General features: G+C 37.8%; 1 long non-coding RNA gene across 1 annotated transcript; it reads right to left on the bottom strand.

The window, feature by feature from the left end:
- Nucleotides 1-7607: 7607 nt before the first annotated feature.
- Nucleotides 7608-14124, bottom strand: LOC145100203 (uncharacterized). Its single transcript, XR_013704887.1, has 2 exons — nt 14036-14124; nt 7608-7921 (listed from the first exon to the last, which is right to left on the bottom strand). It is a non-coding gene; the product is annotated as an uncharacterized LOC145100203 (long non-coding RNA).
- Nucleotides 14125-23000: the final 8876 nt, after the last annotated feature.

The raw sequence follows: 23000 nt of genomic DNA, 5'->3' as shown, positions 1-23000 counted from the left end.
GGATAACTAGGGTTTCCCCTAAACCCTAGATCCCTCGGCTTATAAGGAGCCTCCTAGTTCACATTTTGGTCACTCTTTCTTTTGAAGAAACCCTAAGGCCGAGATTTTGCATACTCCCTCTATCCTCTCTCCCTTCTACTTTCCTTATTGCTAGTTTGGGTGTGATTCCATTAGAGGCATTACACTTGTGGTGCTAGGCTTCCAAGAAGATCAAGATCAAGATCAAGGGAATTATCAATTGTTTGCTATAACAATTGAAAGGTATGTATCTCCTAACCCTAGTTTACTATTTTTCGAAAATAGCCTCCTCCTCTAGGGTTCTTGTTTTGCAATTCAAAGTTGTATTTTCAATAGTTAAAACATAGATCCAAAGTAAGTTGTATATGAACTTAGGAATTGTTTTCTAGTTTATTTGTTTTACATAAAACCCATCAGATAGAACTTACACATCTCGGTTTCAAGAATATAAGATATTATCATCTCACCAATCACTCGTGATAAAATCCATGAAGCGGTCCAAGTGAGTGTGGGTTTAATCCAATGCTCAAATCATATTCATAAGCACTCATGAATGTTGCAACAAACATTTGCTATGTCTAATACACTTTAGGCAATCTACAAACCAATTCATGATAATCTTCTTTCATACCTACTCCCAAAGTATGAGCGATTGTGGAACGTTCGAATAATCTTATTATTCAGGTAGTCAAAACATGCAAAGTGAAACACAAGAATAAACGAACCCAATATGGACCCAAAATTTTGAGTATAAATAAAACTCCTTTTATTTAATCACCATATTGATTACAAATTATTCATTGTATAATGTTTCGGGTAATCAACTTATTACTTGAATTATAACAACAATTGTCTCATGCTCTTAGCATGCACACTATGTTTACCTATGGTCCTTACTTTGTGAAATAGTATAATTGAATAACATTTTCAATCACACTCATTTCACAATTCCTAATCCATTAGTGTAAGAATACAAAATTCTCGCCACTACTAGAATATGTTAGATTCTAACATTTTATGCAACAGTCATTTCGTAATGTCACGGCACAAAAGTCACCAAGACTCGGCCAATGAAATTACAAAATACTCTATTGGAAATTGTTACAAGACAATTCCATAGTCATGAAGTCTCATATTCAAAGTACATTCCTTTGAACATCTTTCTTGCATAAAAGTTTCTAATCTAGACATTTATTCTCAATATCCAACTCCTAATATGGAAACATTTCCATATTTTCCATATGACAACTTATTCTAAATAGAATCTTATCTATTCATAATAATGTCAATATGGTCCATCCATGACAATACTTTCAAATGTCCACAAGCGACCAATCCTTGGCAAACCTTAGATTGTCCTTGGCAGTTATTTAATTATTTTAGTCAAAACCGGTTCTATTTCCTTTTTCCCTCTAAATGCCCTAGGCATTGGGAAAATTTTAAAATGGTCAAATACTACAGCATATGCAATCGATCCTATACCCGAAGCGTATGAGATACAATGACGCAATGAAAAACGTGATACTTTACCAGTTTCTTACTATAATATCGTCACAATATTTCTATTTGTCGTGTACTCAAAAATTCGAACTATGAAGAGGGATGCCGTAATCATAATTGAATTTTGAAAATGCAAATAATAAATATACCATTGACTAAATTTAATTAAAATTTCTCGGTCTAAGATTTTAGATTGGAAACGAAGTATAACATTCTCTCCCTTAATTATAGCAAAAACAACTTTTCAACCCCTGCAACTTTGCAAAGTAAAACTTTTGTTTTTGTATAATTAATATTGCCAACTTGCAATACTTAAATAATAATCATGCTCCTACTAACATGATGATTATATCCATTCCAGCATAACATTTATGCTCCCACTAGCTTTGACACGTATTTAGAAACCAGTTAAACTTCTAGAAAACAATACTTATTGACTTCTAAAGTTCATTGTTTCTAACACGATATGCTTTGATAAGCCTTTATCTAAGCTTCTCAAACTTATACACCTTCCCTTGGATAGCTCACATGTGTGTCTAAACTATTTTAGAACTTATATTACTAAGTCCCAAATGTTCGGACTAATTGCCAAATCTCACAATTCAAACTATGAAGAGGGATGTCGTAATCATAATCGAATTTGAGAATGCAATTTACATAATTGCTATCTTATTAAAATCTCTCTTAGTGAAAGTGTTTCCTCACAATCATTTTCATGAAGGAGAGAAACCTTATGACACTTAGATTTTATGGTGTATGTGTTCCTATCCATGTGAATTTGCCATAACCATAATCGAAAGATAATGTTTGTGACAAATTCGAACTCTTATGGACAAAACTTGTTCATTCTTAATTTCTTGCTATCAAGGGTCACACCATTGCTTCCAAGTTATCTAGTAGCTCACCTATTCCAGTCAATGTACTTTCATTGAATAAGCTGCTTGCCTTATGCATTCTAATGAGAACTCGTAGAACTCATATGCATAATCACTCAACAGGATTGGCATAGAAAAAGAATTTTGTCAACACGATAGGTTACAAACCTCAAGTCGTGTGCTAGTGTTTAATAGGTTTACTCTTGATTAGTTCTTGAATCTTTTCAAGATCTTCAGACTCCCACTGACCTCTTGACATATTAGATTCTCTTATCAAGAAACATTTCTTGATAAACAAATATCCAAGAGTTAGTGTGTGTCTATATCAAGACAAAACATTACACACATTTGGTCTTAGTTGGTCCTTGTTTTCTCCAAGACATCACAACTTACCAATTTCAAACGTGAAAGAGTAAGAAAAACAATTTTCTACTTCACATTTGATGAGTGTGTGTCACTCAATTCACAATCTTGGAGTAATATTCTAAGACTTGATTTTGGAACGAAGTATGAGTCATCCTTTTGATTTAACCATTTCAACAATTTCCGATTCCTCCTCTTAGCCATACTAATGCACTAAGATGTTCTTAGAGGATAAATTGTGATATGGTTATTAATCATTAAGACGATCATAAAACTGATATAAAAGTACTCTCCCTTCTTTTTATATTTGAGAAACCTTTTATCTTTCTGCCTTCATTAATTCTTCTTATTCGTTCTGCCACTCATTGAAACCTTTCAATGATTCAGAATTACACTTAATCTTGTAAGTACAACCACATGTACTAGACCTTTTGGTAAATCATGACGAATAGTCTCATTGTTATCTGTGGTGGACTTGACTAGTGCACAACATTGTGTTCTAGTCCTTTTGTCCTTCACTTGACCCACATACTTGTGTGATCAAGGAATTAGTCTTAATTTCCTATGTACCAAGATTTCCATACATCACATGATTTGAATCATATGATTCCAAGTTTCTGTCCAATTGAAACTTGGGCGATGGGAATCTTTCATTACTTAGAAAAATTATGACACTACCATAAATAACATAACTAAGAATCACATCGATTTATAGAAATACACAAACATCAATTTTTCACAACAATTTCATTGCAAGGATATAGACAAACCAAAAAAAAAATTATTTTATTCATACAAGCAGCGGAAAACATGTCCTTACAATGCAAAATCAACTGAAAAACTATGTAACCAAATATTCCTAACAAATCTATCATAACTTTCTAAGCTCAAAATCTAATCTTTGAATCCATGCGATCATGATCCATTTCTTCGTGATCAGACCCATCTTGCTCTTCGATCAAGGTTCCTATCTTTTCTATGATCTTGCAAAACATTCAAATGTAATCTTATCACATTATGTATTAAGAATCAATGAATAGGAACTTAATGGAGTCAGATAGTGGATTTTACCTGAAGTAGAGCCAAACGTATTGACTCTCCCATTTCTTAGATCTATCAGGTAGATGTGGCAGCTTCGTCTCTAATTCCCCTTCTCTTGGCAATAAAAGCAAGTTGACTCTTTTGGAACAGCACATAGAACTACTTCAGACGTTGCTTTTCTCTTATGATCAAACTTTTCGACCATGGAATGCCTTTCGTTGCCATTGCCTATGTCCATAAAGGTCTAAAAGGCAGATTCACCAATCAAGTTTGTTTTTCCAGTGCGCCAAATCATCGATGATTCAGCAGCAATAAGCAAATAGGTGAGATCGATGAGGGTCACATCATGGTCTATCATATAGTACTCTCTTACGAACTCACTATATGATTCAGAAAACGACTGAAGAACCTAGTCAACATCCAGCTCTTCACAGACAACAGCTCCCAACATTCTTAACCTATCAATGTGTGACTTCATCTCTAAGACGTGTGTACACACTGACTTTCCTTCTTCATGTTTACTTGCCAAAAGGGCTTGAGTGAGTTTGAACTTTTCAAGCCTTTGAACTTGTGGGTTAGGGAGAACAATAGGACGAGGTGGAGGAAGTGAAGCATGATCTCGTGTTCCTCGATCGAATCGTGGAATATCATCTTCATGTGGAAAGCTTGTTCCACGGGATTTGGGAAGACTATAGTTGTCATACTTTGACATCTACAAAATGGGAGAAAAAAAAATTCAATTTAGTTGATTGATTGAGTCCTTAATAAATCACTCAAATGAGATATTAAGGCTAGGACCCAACACAATATTCTACAACTTGGGAGAGGGATGTCGTAACCCAAATTGAAAAACATTTGAAGGTAACTGAATGACGATTCACTAATTTTCCACCATGAAAAACGAAAAGGAGATTAAGTTTTAAATGTATTGAAAACTCCTAGATCCTTTGAGATTCATTGAACCTTTCAATGGCATGTTTAAATCTCGATATGCCCCTCGATTTGTGACTGGGATGCCGAGGATCACAAAACAGGGTGTGAATAACCATGCAAACTTACATGGTGCCCCCAATGTTACAGTCACATATTCGATGTGCCGGTTAACCACACACGCTCCACCGAACTATAACAAACATTGAGTCACCCTTTGCTACCTTTGCTTAGAGCCATTTAGTGTGCCGGTTAACCACACAGGCTCCCTTAACGTCTTCGCAAGGGTACAAAGTGTAATTTCATGGGATTGCATCAAATTCACTTTTTCCTAAAGTAACTAAGATTGGGGATTTTGTAAAAAAACATTTAGTTACTTTATACTTCATTATACTTTTAATGGAAAGGGTTTGCCCTATCCTGCCAGTTTAGCTAACGACCCTCCACCAATCAAGGAAGCGGTGGGTGAAAGTGGACACCCATTAAACGGCCATTTTATAGGCCATAACCTTATACCCCTTATAGATCGGTTTCGAGAATGAGGCCTACTAACGGTAACACTAGCAGTTTAAGTTATACATATATAATATTAGACTTTTAATGTTATATATAGTATAAGAGTGTATTTTACACTTTTAAAATACTAGGTGGTTTAATTTAATAAATTACACTTTTAATTTAATTAAATGCAAACCATATCACTATGAATTTATTAACTCTCTTTTAATTATACACTTAATTAATTTTATAAAACCATAAGGGTGCAATTTGAACTTTTTCAAAATATGGTTTTAGAATTGAACATTTTAAAATTTAACTTTTAATTAAAATTTAAATTCCAAAACTTGAGGGCAAGTTTTGAAACATTTCAAATCATTAGGGTTTAGAATTTAAATATTTCAAAATTAAACTTTTTAATAAAAATTTAAATTCCAAAACTTGAGGGCAAGTTTTGAAAGTTTTCAAAGCTATCTATATCAAAAACAAATAAGGCAATTAAACAATTAATTGGTGATTATCTAGTTTTGACCTAATCCAATTTCATGTAAGATAATTGACCAAATAATTCAAATAATTTAACATTTATCAAATAAGGTAACAATTATCTAATTAGATGATAAAAATCTTTTATTTTGACAAAGATAATAATAAGGAATCAATAAAATTCGTATTTTACTAATTTGAAGCAATTATGACAATTATCGTAAGTCAAAATCGGCAAAAAATCCGAAAATCTGTCTGTTTGACTGGTAGACTCGCTGAGTCACCATATGGACTTGCCGAGTTCTTCCTACTCGACGAGTCCACATTGGGACTCGACGAGTTTGTCAGGCAAATGGCCAAAAACTCGACTTTGCAATTAAGGATGAAACACTAAGCATCAATACAATAGAAACCAATCATGGCTCTGATACCATTGATGATTTTTAGCCATAAGAACATCCTATGTGCTCATGCAAACCCTAATGCTTGGATCTAGGTTTCTCTATTGTACATGAATTCATCTAAGACTTTAAACCCTAGATCTAGCATATGAAAATCGATATTAACATAAGAATAGGGTTTAGATCTTACCTTGATTGTTATGTAGCAATAACAATCTCAAATCCTCCTTGTAATGGCTTCAGAAAGCTTAGAGTCACAAGTGTCACTCCTCTAATGGCTCACAAACACCAAGAGCAAGAGGATGAAGAAGGAGAATCTCAAATCCTCCTTGTAATGGCTTCAGAAAGCTTAGAGTCACAAGTGTCACTCCTCTAATGGATCACAAACACCAAGAGCAAGAGGATGAAGAAGGAGAAGAGGAGAGGCACTTAAAAACGTCTAGAAACCCTAAGGAAACTCTTAGCCACGTTTTTGGTGCCCTAGGGGTCCTTAAATAGCGAGGCTATTAGGGTTATCTAACAAGAAACCCTAATTTGACTGCTTAGGCCCTAAGCAGCCCGTGGACTCCCTCCTTAGAGGCCTTGGACGATTTCTAATGGGTTTCCCCATAGATTTCGTCCACTCCTATAATATGAAGTCCATTAGCCCAATATCCAACTATCACACAATTGATAGTACTAGTCCCCTTTATTTAATTAATGTCTTTTAGCCACAAAATTAATTCTTATTAATTCTTGACTAATATTAAACAATATGATTTCTCCTTTATTATATTATTCTCATAATATATTAATAAATCATAATTAATCCTGTCTCCCCATAATTCATCCTATCAAGTTGCTTTGGTGAAGGCAAACCAAAAGGACCATGCACCATCGGGTCAAGTACATACCAAAATACTTATGGACATAAACACTAATCCAACACTAAATCCCAAACTTTTATTCTAAATGTTTAAAACAGTGCATCCCTTAGTATTATCCTACAAATTTGGTCCAATTCCATTTATTTAATTTATTAAATTGGCCCTATAGTTGGTTAAATTACAAAACAAGCCACACTTATTAATTTATACAAAAAATTTCCCCTTTGGTTAATTAGGTAACTAAATTAGTCCCGACGGTTCGTTTTAGAAGTGACACATTTTGGTTTCTTGTTTCAAATTCTCGAAACAAATCAACAATCACACGTTAAGGTGAGTGTTACGGCCCCTCTTTTATATGCTCTCGGGGGAGAATACATGTGCTTACTTGTGCTAGTTAATGCAAAAATACACATAAAATATTATTATTTTATGTAAAAACTATAACTAGTTTTTAAAATATCGGTTTGACATTTATATCTTGTGAACACATAAACTAGTTTTAAATCTCAATATCTATATATGTTATGTTGTTAAAATTATACAACTAATAAAAATAACATATGCCATTTTACTACCAAGCCAATGATTTTATGTAATGTTGTATGTCATAAACTTTGTAGTATTTCAAGGATCCAAACTATGCTTGTATATTTATACATGAACATTTCTTGAGACATACCTCATTATAAAAGTGAGTGCTTTATACTATACATACATACCACATATACTCGTCTTTTATAAACTCTATACAATTCATCATGCCTAGTATGTAACAACCATATAATTCATTCCCATTTAAAACTATTTCAAATATCCAAAAGCCATTAGTTATTACAAAATGTTTTCAAAATAGTTTCATATCAGAGTTTTCCCAGAAATCAAATCATAAATCATGAGGAGGTGCACGATCAGGCCTTCGCCTTTCCATGGTCATCTGAAGCACCTGAAACAATAATCGATAAATGTAAGCTCGAAGGCTTAGTGAGTTAACCTCAAAATACCCATACTCACAACAATACACATACAATAACAAACAACATACTATGGGTCCAACCAACCATCGGGTTGGAATACCCCAGGCCCTCAGCCAACAGTTTGGAATGCCACGATACTATGGGTTCAATCAACCATCGGGTTGGAATACCCCATGCCCTCAACCAACAGGTTGGAATGCCAATATACTATGGGTTCAATCAACCATCGGGTTGGAATACCCCAGACCCTCAACCAACAGGCTGGAATGCCATTATACTATGGGTCCAGTCATCCTCGGTATGGAATACCCCAATCCCATAACCATCGGGTTGGAATGCCCACATACTACGAGTCCAATCATCCTCGGGATGGAATACTCACGGCCTACAATCAGTGGGTTGGAATGCCCAGGTCTGTTAGCTCTCGCACAAAGCAGATAAGCCTCAACCACTAATCATACATGTGCACATATATCAGATAATCACATAACAATCCATAAACAAACAAACCGATCTAACGGATCATAACAGCATACTAACATCCTATCTATAAGGATACTGATCTAATATATCATAATAGCACAATACCATCCTATCTACCAGGATACCGATCTAACAGATCATACTAGCATAACATATCAGGATAACAATCCAAAAAGGTCGGCCTTGGTGCCTTAGACCCTTGAGTATAGTAAGGATAACTCACCTCGCAAGTAGCTAGGAATGATATAGTCGACTCCTCCCGAGACAACTCCAAACACCACATATATAACCGCAAATGGTCCATTCCATAAGTTTCCAAATTATCAAAATGCCCTCAGAAGTCAAACCGGTCAACCCTTGGTCAAAGTCAAAGTCAACATTCAAGGTCAACGGTCTATGTTGACTCAACTCGTCGAGTGCAGGTGTCGACTCGCCAAGTCCTTCAGAACTCTCTCTGAACCCTGAAAACCCTAGCTGACTCGCCGAGTTTCCAGACAACTTGTCGAGTTCATGCGTCGTCCAATGGTCGGGGAAACCCTAACTGACTCGTCGAGTCATCTCCTAGACTCGCTGAGTCCACACAGGAATCAACAATGGGAAACCCTCCCCTACTCGTCGAGTTGGATTATCCAACTCGTCGAGTCTATATAATTTAATTCAGTTTCCAAGGCAATGGTACAAGAGATTTGATTCATTCATGATCTTGAATGGCTACACTCAAAACCAGTTTGATAAATGTGTCTACTTAAAGGAATTTTCACCAGATTCCTACATACATCTATTGCTATATGTTGATGATATGCTCATCGTACCTAAAGACATGGATGGAATAAATGACTTGAAGGCGACCTTGAATAATGAGTTTGAGATGAAGGATTTGGGAGCAGCAAAGAAGATATTGGGGATGGAGATTCAAAGGGACAAAACTGTAGGGCGGTTGTGTATTTCTCAATAGAATTACATTGAGAAAATTTTGCAATCCTTCAATTGTGATCAGTCCAAGCCTGTTGGAACTCCTTTAGTGTCTTACTTTAAACTTGGCCCAAACACTATACCCACTACTAATAAAGAAAAGAAGTTCATAAGCAGGGTTCCATACTCAGGTGCTGTTGGAAGTCTCATATATGCCATGGTCTGTACCAGACCTGATTTAGCTCATGCAGTTAGTGTGGTTAGCAGGTTCATGAGTAATCTATGGAAGACTCATTGGGAAGTTGTAAAGTGGATCTTGCGATACTTGAAGGGAACAATGAATGTTTTCCTGGTGTATGGAGCAAATATGAAGAGTAACTTGGGGGTATATGCTAACTCTAGTTATGGTGGTGACTTGTTGTACGGCAGGTCACGAACGTGCTACATATTCACTTTATTCGGATGTGCCATAAGTTGGAAGTCAACGTTACAAGATACTGTTTCTTTGTCCATAGCTGAATCCGAGTACATGTCCATGACGGAAGGAATAAAGGAGGAGATCTGGTTGCAAGGACTTATACAGAGTCTTGGTCTATAGGTGGAGAAGTCTGTCTTCTATTGTGACAGTCAAAGTGCTTTGAGTCTTGTAAAGAACCGTGTGTGTCATGAGAAGACAGAGCACATTGATGTCAGGCTAAATTTCATTCAGGATATTCTGGAAGGAGACAAGGTTTCAATACTGAAGACTGATACCAAGGTCAACCCAACAGATCTGTTGACAAAGTCATTCCCATTGAGAAGTTCAAGCTTTGCTTGGAATTGGTTGATGTTCGTAGGAGGTAGCTATCTTTAGGGATGAATGGCAGGAAGGGAGAGCAAGTCAAGCCGGAATATGATTGGTTGCATGGCGGAATATGATTGGTTTCCTCCATTCACGGTCCTATGGGCCAATAGGCTTGACCCATTAGGTTTTTGGTCTGATCCTAAAAGTATAAATAGAGATGCATTCTAGGTCATTTTGTATCTTGAATTCTATAGTGATAGGCGAATCTCTTTGTAATTGTACTTGTAACCTCTGTTTGAGAGCTCTAAAATAAAAAAAATTACTCCCCTCCCATCCGTGGGCATAGGTCACCTTGACCGAACCACGTAAATATTGTGTCTTGTGTGCTTATAGTTTTGCTGCTTATCCGCTTTACTTTCGAACAAGAATTGTTAAATGTGACTCGAGCATTTGGATCATGTTCATGGAGCATTTGGATCATGTTCATGGACCATTTGGAGCACTCGGAACTGAACGGAGCACTTGGGGTTCATGAAGCATGTGACAAAGGAGCGGATCATCTGAGAAAGGAATGGATCGTCTGACAAAGGAATGGATCAAGTTCCAAAGGAACGGATCACAAAGAAGGGGGTTTGGAGCACCTGGAAGAGATTTGGAGCACTTGGGAGTGATATGGAGCAACAAGGGAACCTTGTTGCACCATATGTTGAAGGGATGGTCCAAGAAGGATGTTTTTGTGCCAAGGGCATTCCTTCTTGCGCCATTATGCTCCCTCTTACACCATGAGGTATTTCTGTTGAGACTTGAAGTATATATATGGCCTTGTTGTTCCATGTATGTTCCTGTTGCGCCAAGGTGGTGTTGTTGCTCCAATCTTGATGTTCTTGTGCCATACTTAAAGGCTGTTGCGCCATCCATACACTTGTTGCGCCATCACAGAGCAAGTTGGACCATATTGGTCCTTGATGAGCCAAGTATGCTATGAAGTCCTCTATGATGCTCAAGAATGTTCCAGAAGATGCTGCATGGCGGAATATGATTGGCTGCCTCCGTTCATGGGCCAATGGGCTTAGTACATTAGGGTTTTAGGTATGATCCCTCAAGTATAAATAGGGATGCATATTAGGTCATTTTGTATCTTGAATTCTAGAGTGATAGGAGAATCTTTGTGTAATTGTACTTGTAATCTCTGTTTGAGAGCTCTGAAATAAAACAATACTCACCTCCTACTCGTGGACTTAGGTCATCTTGACCGAACCACGAAAATACTATGTCTTGTGTGCTTATAGTTTTGCTAGTTATCTGCTTTACTTCTTAACAATAACTGTTAAATGTGACTAGAGCATTTGGATCATGTTCAGGAAGCACTTGGATCATGTTTGTGGAGCATTTGGAACTCAATGGAGCACTTGGGGTTCATGTAGCATGTTACAAAGGAACGGATCATCTGAGAAAGGAATGGATCGCCTGATAAAGGAAGGGATCAAGTGCCAAAGGAACGGATCATACAAAAGGGGGTTTGGAGCATCTGGAAGAGGTTTGGATCACTTGGGATTAATATGGAGAAATAATGGAACCTTGTTGCGCCATATTTTAAAGGGATGGGCCAAAAAGGATGTTGTTGCGCCAAGGGCATTCCTTCTTGCGCCATTATGCTCCCTCTTGCGCCATGAGGTACTTCTGTTGAGCCATGAGGTATACTCTTGCGCCATGTTGGCCTTGTTGTGCCATGTATGTTCTTGTTGCGCCAAGGTGGTGTTGTTGCTCCAATCTTGTTGTTCTTGTGCCACACTTGAAGTATGTTGCGCCATCCATACACTTGTTGCGCCATCATGGTACAAGTTGGACCATCTTGGTCCTTGATGAGCCAAGTATGGTATGAGGTTCTTTGTGATGCTTAAGAATGTTCTAGAAGATGTTGCATGGCGGAATATGATTGGTTTCCTCCATTCACGGGCCTATGGGCCAATGGGCTTAGCCCATTATGGTTTTAAGTATGATCCCTCAAGTATAAATAGGTAGGTATGCTAGGTCATTTTGTATCTTGCATTCTAGAGTGATAGGTGAATCTCTATGTAATTTTACTTGTAGCCTCTATTTGCGAGCTCATAATACCCCCCTCTTGCCCGTAGATGTAGGTCACCTTGATCGAACCACGTAAGTATTGTGTCTTGTGTGATTATAGTTTTGCTATTTATCCGCTTTACTTCCTAACAAGTGGTATCAGAGCTACGGTCGTAGTCTGAATGATGTGGTCGGCGTACGTAATGCAATTCCCATTAATTCCCGGTCCAACAAAGTTGATCCTAAAGCATTGTATTGAAAGTCTTCTTGATGGTCCTGGTTAGGTGAGCGTGTTCTGCGAGCATCGACGCTATGAAAAATGATTGGATTTGATGATCAATCGTTGAAGGGGAGGCCAAGGGCGGAACTTGGGTTTGAGGGGAGGATTGTTGGGATGCAAACCCAATCTCACATTGGTAAAAAGAGAAACTATATGCTAGCATAGAAGGCAATGATTAATCCCTTCTATCACCAATTGGTTTTAGAAAATGGAACTCATTGTTTTTTTATGTTAGCATGGTTGGGCTAGTAGCGATCCTAACACCAAATAAACTTAAAACTCTTAAGTGTGCATGTAACCTAAAACATGATCTATGTTTTCTCTATTGAACCTATATCTATGAAAATCAAAACAAGAGCCTTAAGATCCCTAGGTATTTTTGAAAATACTAAAGAAGGGTTACATAAATTTTTTGTTGTTTTTATGGAAGCAAACACCAAAATTGTCATGCCTCTGATGGTTCACACCCAAGCTAGAAAGAAGGATGTTGAGGAGAGAGGAGGAAGGAGATATATTTTGGTGTATGCATGCTCAAGAAGAGATGGCCAAAAATCAAAGGGGTTAGGTCCCTTATATAGTGTAACAAGGAAACCCTAGATAAGTCCCAAACCAATATAATAACATTATCTTGTTTTGGTAATTATCTAGCTTCCTAATTATCCTCCATGGATAATTCTAGAGCTCTAATAGCCCTCCAAAACCGTCCACCCTCATGGTGGAAGGTTCTGGAGCCTCTTGCTCAATTATTTAATAATTGCACTTAAGTCCTTGCACCTTTAATTAATTCCATTAATCCCAAAATTAATTCCAATTAATTTCTGATTAATTATTAGTTAATTATTACTATTTCTAATTAATATATTATTCTCACAATATATTAATAAATTATTTATTCCAATTTAGTAATCAAATAATAAATCAACCTCTTTTTCCAAAACCATCATGTGCAATTGGTAGGTTTGAGGGCAACCCAGAAGGACTGTGCTACTATCAATTCAAGTTTATACCAATTATAGTTATGAGCTTAGACACCTAATCCAACATATTACACTTTTCATAAAATGTAACATGAAATGTACTCACAGAATGCAAAACTTGCAGGAAATTGATGATATGACTAATAGCTATCTAACTTGATCAAGATTGATCAAAATATGAAAACCACTTGGGCATTCCAAACCGTTTCACTTCACCTTATGTTTTAAAGGATTTGTCATACTTGCACAAATGCAACAAATTTTATTTTGGCAGAAAATAGTTAAGAAAACACTATAGGAAGCCAAAAAGAGTGAGAAGAGAACACATCATTTGGCAACTGGAATGAAATCATCTTGAGGAATAAAACCAAAATTTTAACTAAACAGAAAACGAGAAGAACTCAGCAGATTCAATATTTCAATTATTTATAAAAAGCATTTAAATCCGCTAAAATTTATAAATACCAAATTGGAGAAGCAATATTTTGGTTCATACTAAAATAAATGAATGTTAAAGCAAAGTCACATAACCTTCAAATGATAGAGGAAAATAAATATACTCCAAATAAGAAAGAGATCTTACCTGATGAATGAGAAATAAAAATCACTCCATAACATTCTAAGACTGGCGTGGGATGAGACGAAAGGTTATCCATATCAAATTTGAAATCTGCATCAAATTTGATGGAAACAAATTTTACAATTAGTGAAGAATCAAAATCAAAAAATTAAATCAAATACCTTTAATGTTACTTTTGAGAAAGTCTACGGGAGAAGTAGAAGGGAAGAGATGGAAGGAGACATCGAAGGAGGGTGACAGATGGAATGGAGAGAATATAAGGACGCTATTAATGAGTCGCAGAACCCTTAATCTCCTGTGTTGTAAGTGAGAAGAGTCGTTGGATCTCTCTAAACAATTTTTAAGGTGTAGTTCAAATCCCTAGTTCTTTCATCGATTTTGTGAAGACAAGGCTGAGATGGAAGGAGACGGAAAGAGATGAAGGTAATTGAAACGTTGAGGAGAGAAGGAGGCGATCAAGGAGTCACAGATGAAAACAAATATGGAAGACAGAAACCTAAGAGAAATTGAGAAATTGTTTGATGTTTTGAGAGAGGGATAGAGCAATGGAGAAATTGAGCACGAACCAGAGATATGTGACTGGGAACCATCACCTCTATACCACTGCTATTACCGATTTTCGATTTTCATTAATAATGGGTTGCTTCTATTATTAGATATGGTATAAGTTGCATGACCCCAATACTCTTTGGTTATAGTAAGCTCAAATACCAATAACGTAAATAAAAAACCTAATCAGAAAGTCAAAAGAACAATCGATGACTTCATTGTGCATGGAAACCACAAACATGTTGATGTTCATCCCTCACTGTTGATCTTTCTAAGTCAGCGAATATTGTGAATGTGGAGTAGTAGTGAACAAAAAGTTTACCTCCACATCTTCCACGACCCTCCCTCAATCGACTTCCACTATTCCACACGCACGCACACAATAAACTACAATTATGTCCTTTAATCCTTTGAATCCTTTCTATATTTTTATCGGAATTAACATACATCTCTTTATGAATTGAATTCAGACTTCATGACGTCCATATAATTGTGAGTTAAATAAATTTATGACTTCATGACTTGTATTGTTGTACACTAAAATTATGTGATGACTATTGAGTGATGAGTGTGATAACTGAATTCATACTTCACTCCTTCAACTTATGAGTTATGATCCTGATTAGTTAATATGTTAGTAAATAGGAACATTAAGCTATTAATTTGTGTCCACTATCTTTTTATATTTGTATATTCATGTACCGGACTATAATCTGATGTAATGTTATTGTTAAACGGGTTTAACCAATAGTGAATTGACAAATATGGAAGGGATTTCTTCACACACTTCTGTGAATTTGACCAGCGCCACTCCTACTAATATGATATCAGATGCTGGTACAAGTACAACTAGTGTAAATTGAGATATGGCTTGGTAATGAGGAGTTCAAAAGGATCCGTTAAAAAAAAGCAAATATTTGGTGCACCTTATGTGACAAGAGAATATGTGGAGGGATCACAAGGTTAAAACAACACCTCAATCATACGGGAGGAAGCGTAGCTACTTGCACTAAGGTGACTATGAAGATCACCAATAAAGCGATTGAATCAATGAAAGAAAAAGATAAGAAAAAAAAGGAAAGAAAAAGACCAATGGAAATAGCTAGATTAAAAAGTTGTATTGACCTTTTTTAAAATGAGGACGAAGAAGAAGATACCATAAGTTAAAAGAAAGTTTGTAAGTGCTAGTGATGAACAAGGTCCTTTTGATAATGTTTATAAGCCGGAGCATGGAAAAGGAAAGCAAACTACATTGGATAAGAATAATCCAATTAATGAGAAGTTGAAGAAAGTAGCTTGGAAAAAGATTGTGGTTTGGGCTTATAGGTGGGGTTATCTTTCAATGTCGTACCTGATGAGCGTTTTCAAGATTCGATTAATGCCATTGGAAAATATGGAAGAGATAATCAACTTATTACCTTTCTGATTTAATTAGGGTTAAGTTAACATTTTTATATTTATTAATTTTGTTAACTATATAAATGTTAGGTATGTCGGTTTCGAATTATCATAATATGCAGGTGACAATGTTAAAGGATTCGTTAGAAGATACCCAAAGTTTATGGACCTGTTTCAACCATAATGGAAGAAATTGGGAAGTAGCATTATGTCTGATTTTTAGATAGACAGAAAATAAGATCTTTGATAAAAAATTTAGTCAGTTATCCTACCGGTATAATTTTTCTAAAGTCGATCAATGCATCAGAGCATATAAAAGATGATGAATATATTGTGAAGAAGATAAATGAGGTGATAGCATAAGTTGGAGAGTAAAACATTGTGAATGTAATCTTTGCTTCTAATTAGTTATTCGTTATTACTTTTTTTTTTTAAATTTACATCCATTTTATTAATTAAGTTCTTTTTATTTCGTATAGTTTATAACAGATAATGGTTCAAACTACAAGGTTGCTTGGAAGAACAACATCCTAAATTGCTTTAGACTCCATGCGCAACACACTGTGTAAAAGATTCAGGTATAAGTCTTTTACTTATTAGAATTTATCCCTTACATTCAGGTATAAGTCTTTTACTTATTAGAATTTAATTTAAAATAATATGCAATTATTCTATTTAACATTTTAGTGAATGACTTAATGTACAACTGAGTGTTTCCTTAACCCCACAATTTTTCATAGACATAAGTCAAAGGAATATGAGACCAATAAAAAGATTATGACGGGACTTTATGTTGCTATTAACCGTCTTGTTCCCAATTAAGATGAAAATGATACAATGAGACAATAATTGAATCTCTAGATTAATTTAAATGGACAGTTTGGATCTTCAGTTGCTAGAAGGAGTATGAAAAAAGTTGCACCGTGTAAGTAAAAAAATTATAATTTAATCAAACGTTTTTTTTAGCAAATTACACGAATGGTCCCTATGGTTTAGAGTAATTTGTGCATTTGGTCCCTAACTTATTTTTTAACTCAAAAGGTCCACATTGTTTGTTTTTGTTACGCTCTTGGCCCCTGTTTTAACTAAAATGACTATTTTGCCCTTGATTTTTTAATTTATTTAAATAAACACACCCCGAACCCCACCACTCTCACCTAATCTTACCTACCTCACCATTTTTCCCTATTTAAATAATAGTCTTTTTGGGTAAGACAAAGACCAAACGCGTAACAAAAACAAACAGTATAGACCTTTCGAGTTAAAAAAATAAGTTAGGGACCAAACATGCAAATTACCCCAAACCATAGGGACCATTCGTGTAATTTACTCTTTTTTTTCTTAAATTTTATTAACTAGCAACTTTTTTTTGTAAAATATAGATATATGGTGGTATTCTTATGGGATAGATACACCTATCCTACGAGAGTTTGCTATCATGGTTCATAGTCAAACTTGTAGTGCTTCATCTTGTGAAAGAAATTGGAGTACATTTAACAATCTAAGTTTTTTTTACCTCTTTTTAACAAGTATTTTTATAATTATAAATTATATTATTTTATTGGAGGATCAAACATATTAAGTAAATTATTTTTAATACTTTTATTGCCGCTACATTCTAAGAAAAGAATTTGTCTTTTGCAACAAAAACTAAATGATCTCGTATTCATCCAATACACCATAAGGTTGCAAAAGTGCTTCAAGTCTTCACAAAAAATATATTTGGATCCTTTTTTGCTACGAGATGTTAAGGAGAATGATGATTGGACAATACCAATAGACGATGAGCTTCAAGACTTTATGGATGATGGTCATGGCCTTCTTTGGTCAGATGTGTGAGAAGCAATGGGAGGGAAGGTAGACACCCGACTAAATTATAGGAGCAAACGAGAGAAATATAAAGACGACGACGATGATGATATTAGAGATTTGGGGAATGATATTGATGAAGAAATGAATGCATTGGATGATGTTGACTCGGAAGCCGAGCCTATGCAATGCGATTAAACTCTATTTGACACTTTGACACTACTTAGTTTCCATATTACTATATTAAAATATTATGTTATGCTTTTATATGACTTTTCAGGTTTTATGATATTAATTCTATATAGACTTATATTATTAATACTAAAATATATAAATACCAATTCTATATAAATATAATATAAAAATATAAATTATATGTAACATTAAAAAGCCATTATACCACCGCTATAACCGCAATTTCAAATAGTTGCTTGTGACCGCTATTGAAAATTTGACTGCGATAATTGTATATGTATTGATTATTTATGATGTATGCAAAATATGGTTTCTTGGAAATACTTGTCTATAGTGATTAAGACAAAGCATGCTAGTGATGTGATAAGCCATAATGATGAATCAATGACATATACATGAATTTGTATGATTATGTAAAATGTTTGAACTTGTATTAACTACTTTGCATGTTTACATAAGAAGTAACCTAGAAGTAATATGCATTTAATTATAATCACAATGAGCGTGATTACTTAGTGAGGTTTAAAATGTATTTCCTTGTGTGACGAATTAATAATATATTAATAAAAAAAAAGAATAAACTTAGTCGGTCAAGGGTAGCAACCTATACATACATGTTGTAACGACCCGTGTCCGGTATGGTAATTCCTTGGTATTTATTTTGTAGTTTTGCAAGAGGGACTCGGCGAGTTCATAGCCTGACTCGCCGAGTAGGGTCGCGACTTCGAGCACGTGTGAGCCGGGGACTCGGCGAGTCCATATCCCTGACTCGGCGAGTCCATCCGTCTGGGTGAAACCCTAAATCCCCGGGTTGCCCACTATTTAAGTCACCTTATAGCCCCATTCTCGCCTCCCTCACCCTGAGAACACTGTGAGAAAGAACCCTAATCCTCCTTTGTGTGAGCTAAGTGTTTTGTGCCATTTTGTGAAGGTTTGAAGAAGGAGAAGAAGCAAGGAGCAAGGAGAAGAGGTGTAGTGCAAAGATCCAAGGGCAAATCTGAGTTGTTTGAGGTATTTTCGGATTTCCCCTCTTGTTATATGCTTTAAACCTCCATTAGAGCCCTCCTAGGATCTAGTTGATGCTTGTTCCAAGCCTTATGGTTGCATGAATGCCTTAATAAGTCGAGATATCTTTAGATCTGAATGATTGGGGGTTGTAGAGCCCAGATCTACTGCCTTTTTGGAGTTACTTTGCATAATAACCATAGATCTACCCATTTTGTGCATCTTTTAGCCTTATTTCCCTTATTCATGAGGTTGTACACGTAAAGTTGGAAACTTTACGTGGTAAATCAGCTTATTGGACTCAGATCTATCAATTGTATGTGTTGGATTCAAACAAAATCGAGTAAAAATCAGTTGCATGGCGGCAACTCGGCGAGTCGGGAAGAACGACTCGGCGAGTTGGGTCGCAAGTCCCCGATTCCTTCGTTTTTATCAGTATCGAGTGGATCCAGTGAGTTAGAGAGCGGACTCAGCGAGTTGAGAGTAGACTCAGTGATGGAGTGACTCGGCGAGTTGTTCATACAACTCGGCGAGTCCAAGGCAATCTTCTTAAGCTCAAGAACAACTCGTCGAGTTGTTCATAGGACTCGGCGAGTCGGATGAAGATTGTCTGAGTTCTTGGATCGGGAGAGTACTCGTCGAGTCGATGCCATACTCGACGAGTAGCAGCGAGTTAAGTCGAGGTGTGAGAATAGGGACTCGGCGAGTTGGCGGCCCAACTCGGCGAGTCAGGTCAACTATGGGTTGACTTTGACCGAGAGTTGACTTTGACCTGGGGTAAAAGAGTCATTTTACCCAGTGCAGTGTTTAGTATTTGATTGAGTATGTTTATGGACTTGTAGTCGGGGAGATACCGGAGCAGCAGCAGTTAGCCCTCAGAGCTATTCACTCAGCAGCCAATTCACGAGGTGAGTTCCTTTTCAGTAGGAGCGGGTCTAAGGCCACAATGCCGGCCCGTTTAGCTAGCAGTAGTAACCAGATCTTTATCCGACGCAGTAGTTAGCATGTTTGAAGCCTTCGTGGCTCAGACAGGATTATGTGTGTTCATGCTAAGTGATACGTTATGTTATGATCAGTTAGCTTCGGACTCAGGTTCGATGTAGGGGACAAGGTCCCAGTCAGCTTCGGACTCCGGTTCGATGTCAGCTTCGGACTCAGGTTCGATGTAGGGGACAAGGTCCCGGTCAGCTTCGGACTCCGGTTCGATGTCAGCTTCGGACTCAGGTTCGATGTAGGGGACAAGGTCCCGGTCAGTCAGCTTCGGACTTCGGTCCGATGGAAGGGGGGCAAGGCCCCAGTATGTGCTTGATATATATATATATATATATATATATATATATATATATATATATATTATTGTATGGTATGTGGTAATTTGGGGGAGCTCACTAAGCTTCGTGCTTACAGTTTCAGTTTTGGTTTCAGGTACTTCCGCTAGCAGAGGGAGGAGTTCGGGTTGATGGCATTGCACACACCACAGCTTCAGCTTTCATCCTGGGGGTTGATTTAGTTCCTGATTTTTATATGTCATGGATATGATACAGTTTTCCGTACCGTGGTTTATTATTATTTTGAGATGCATTATGTATGGTTTCATGATATGACACTCACATTATGGTTTTTGGTTATGTTGAGAAACGAAATTTTTGGGTCGTTTCAAGTTGGTATCAGAGCCCTGGTTTGAGGGATTCAAATACACTTCCGGGTGTATCTGAACTCAAACTAAGGGGAAATAAAAAGATTTTTAAAAAGAAAACGTTTTCTAAAAGAATTTTGAAAGCACTTAGAAAGAAAGAAATTTTTTAAACAAAATAAGGGTGTGGTGCATGCGATCAGCCGAGCTCAAGTAAGTACTCCCAAATTACCCATACAAGTTATTTGTTCAGTTTCAGTTCAATAGAACAACATGCTAGTATAGGACTAAGGATCTAGGAGGATGCCTTATGTGCCTGCTTTATGTGTTACATCTTTATGAGTATTGCATGCTAGTAATGAGTAGACAGCAGTAGGATAGCCTGTTTAGGTTATGTCGGATAGTATGAGCTTAGCAATGTATGCTAGATCAGTTTCTCGTTTTGAGAATAGTTTTGCCTGAGTATGTTTCCTTATTCCGAATGTTGCTTGCTTCGTGCTTTGTGGGAGTTCTGAGTGATGGAAGTTAGCCATTAGGTGAACACGTTACACCACATGTGATCAGGGTTGAATAATCCCAGAGTGCTGGAACTGGCCCTATTGCGCAGCTCTTGTTTGAGTCCAACCGTTATAGGGACGGGTCTTTTACTTGAAGGATTATCTGATCTTCGTCACATGTGATGGTGTTCAGGTGATGGTTAATTAGCATTATAAGGAGACCTGCAGCAGCTGAGGACTAGTTGAGTGAGTTTGAGGTTTCCCTGGGGCAAGCCTAGGATGAGAGTAGCAGAGATCAGTAGTAGTAGAAGTGACTTGGTGGAGTTAGGGCAGTTCTTGAAGAAAGTACGGATAGATGTGGAAGGTAGTATGGGCCCGTACTACTGGAAGCAGAGGATCCGTACTCGAATCAAGAAAGGCTGAGACAAGACCAGGAAGCTAGTTGTAGTATCAATGATCCCTCAAGATATTTCTGTTTTCTGATGTAGTTGTGATGTGTTTCAGAATGGTGGTTCTGCGTTCGAGACCAGCAGCCGGCAGCGGAGGTGCCGGGGAGGGATCAGGTTCAGGTTCGGGGGATGAGCGCATGGATGAGCAGACCCGAGAGTTTCTTTCTTCGGAGATTACGCGCATCATTATAGAGCAGACTCCTGTGATCTTCGGTTCGATCAAGGAGGGGATTCTAGAGCTGATGGATGAGAGATTGGGCACCTTCCGTGCCGAGGTGGCGGCCATGATGGGGTCGCGCACCCTTACTTTCAGGGAGTTCAGGGCATGTGGAGCTCCGGACTATCATGGGCCGCGAGACCCCATAGCGAGCAGCAGATGGTTGGCGGATGTGGCCAACGCTTTCCGCACTAGCAGATGTCCCGAGGGGGACAAGGTCAGATTGGCGTCCTGTCTTCTGAAGGACAGGGCACGAGATTGGTGGGAGGAGGTCGGGCATGCCATCGGGGATGATGCAGCATTGGACGCCATGACCTGGGCTGATTTCTCTACCAGGTTCAGGGCGGAGTTTGCACCGGTCATTGAGGTGCAACAGCTAGCTAGGGAGTTTCAGGACCTCACCCAGACTACAGAGACAGTGGCGGAGATCACCGCCAAGTTCAGGGAGAGGGCTCTTCTCGTTCCTCAGTATGTAGCCGATGAGGAAATGAAGAAGGCCCGTTATCATGAGATGTTGCGGAGCGATATCCGCCAGTTTGTGAGCCGGTCCAGCTGTAAGACGCTGGAAGATATGATTGCTAGAGCTCGGGAGAGGGAGATTGATCTTGAGATGGAGAAGAAGAGGAAACCGGAGGCGGTTTCGGGTTCAGGCGGTTCGGGCAAAAAGCCCAGGGTTTCAGACCACAGGTCCAGGGGACAGCCGAGCCACGGTCGATGTGGTAGGTGTGGGAAGATGCACGAAGGAGTGTGTAAGGCAGGGAGTTCCGGTTGCTTCAAGTGCGGTCGGATTGGACATTTGAGTAGGGATTGTACGGCTCCTGCTACTGCCGTTGCAGCATCAGATCTGATTTGCTTCCAGTGTAATCAGAGGGGACATAAAAGGTCCCAGTGTCCGGGTTTAGCTGCAGCAGGGAAGGTGGCTGCGCCTGCCCCTGCTACTTTGAGGATTACCGATGGCCGGCAGGGCCGAGCTGATGCGCCAGTGGCGAAGAGTAGGGCGTTTCAGATGACAGCAGAGGAGGCGCGAGCGACTCCTGATGTGGTGACGGGTATGTATCTTCCCTTTATCTCTTTATTATTATTGATTGAATATTGCTTATGATTGTATGTTTTAATTAGGGTCGTTCTCGGTGAACGGCATCTCTGCTATGGTATTATTCGATTCGGGGGCTACCCGATCATTCGTATCTCTTGCGCTTAGCAAGAGGTTCAGTAG

This window comes from Lactuca serriola, chromosome 4 (genome assembly GCF_051521515.1).
Source record: "Lactuca serriola cultivar US96UC23 chromosome 4, Lser_US96UC23_V15, whole genome shotgun sequence".
Taxonomy (NCBI): Eukaryota; Viridiplantae; Streptophyta; class Magnoliopsida; order Asterales; family Asteraceae; genus Lactuca; species Lactuca serriola.
Note: the sequence above shows the minus strand (reverse complement) of the source record. Positions and strands in the feature narration are given on the sequence as shown.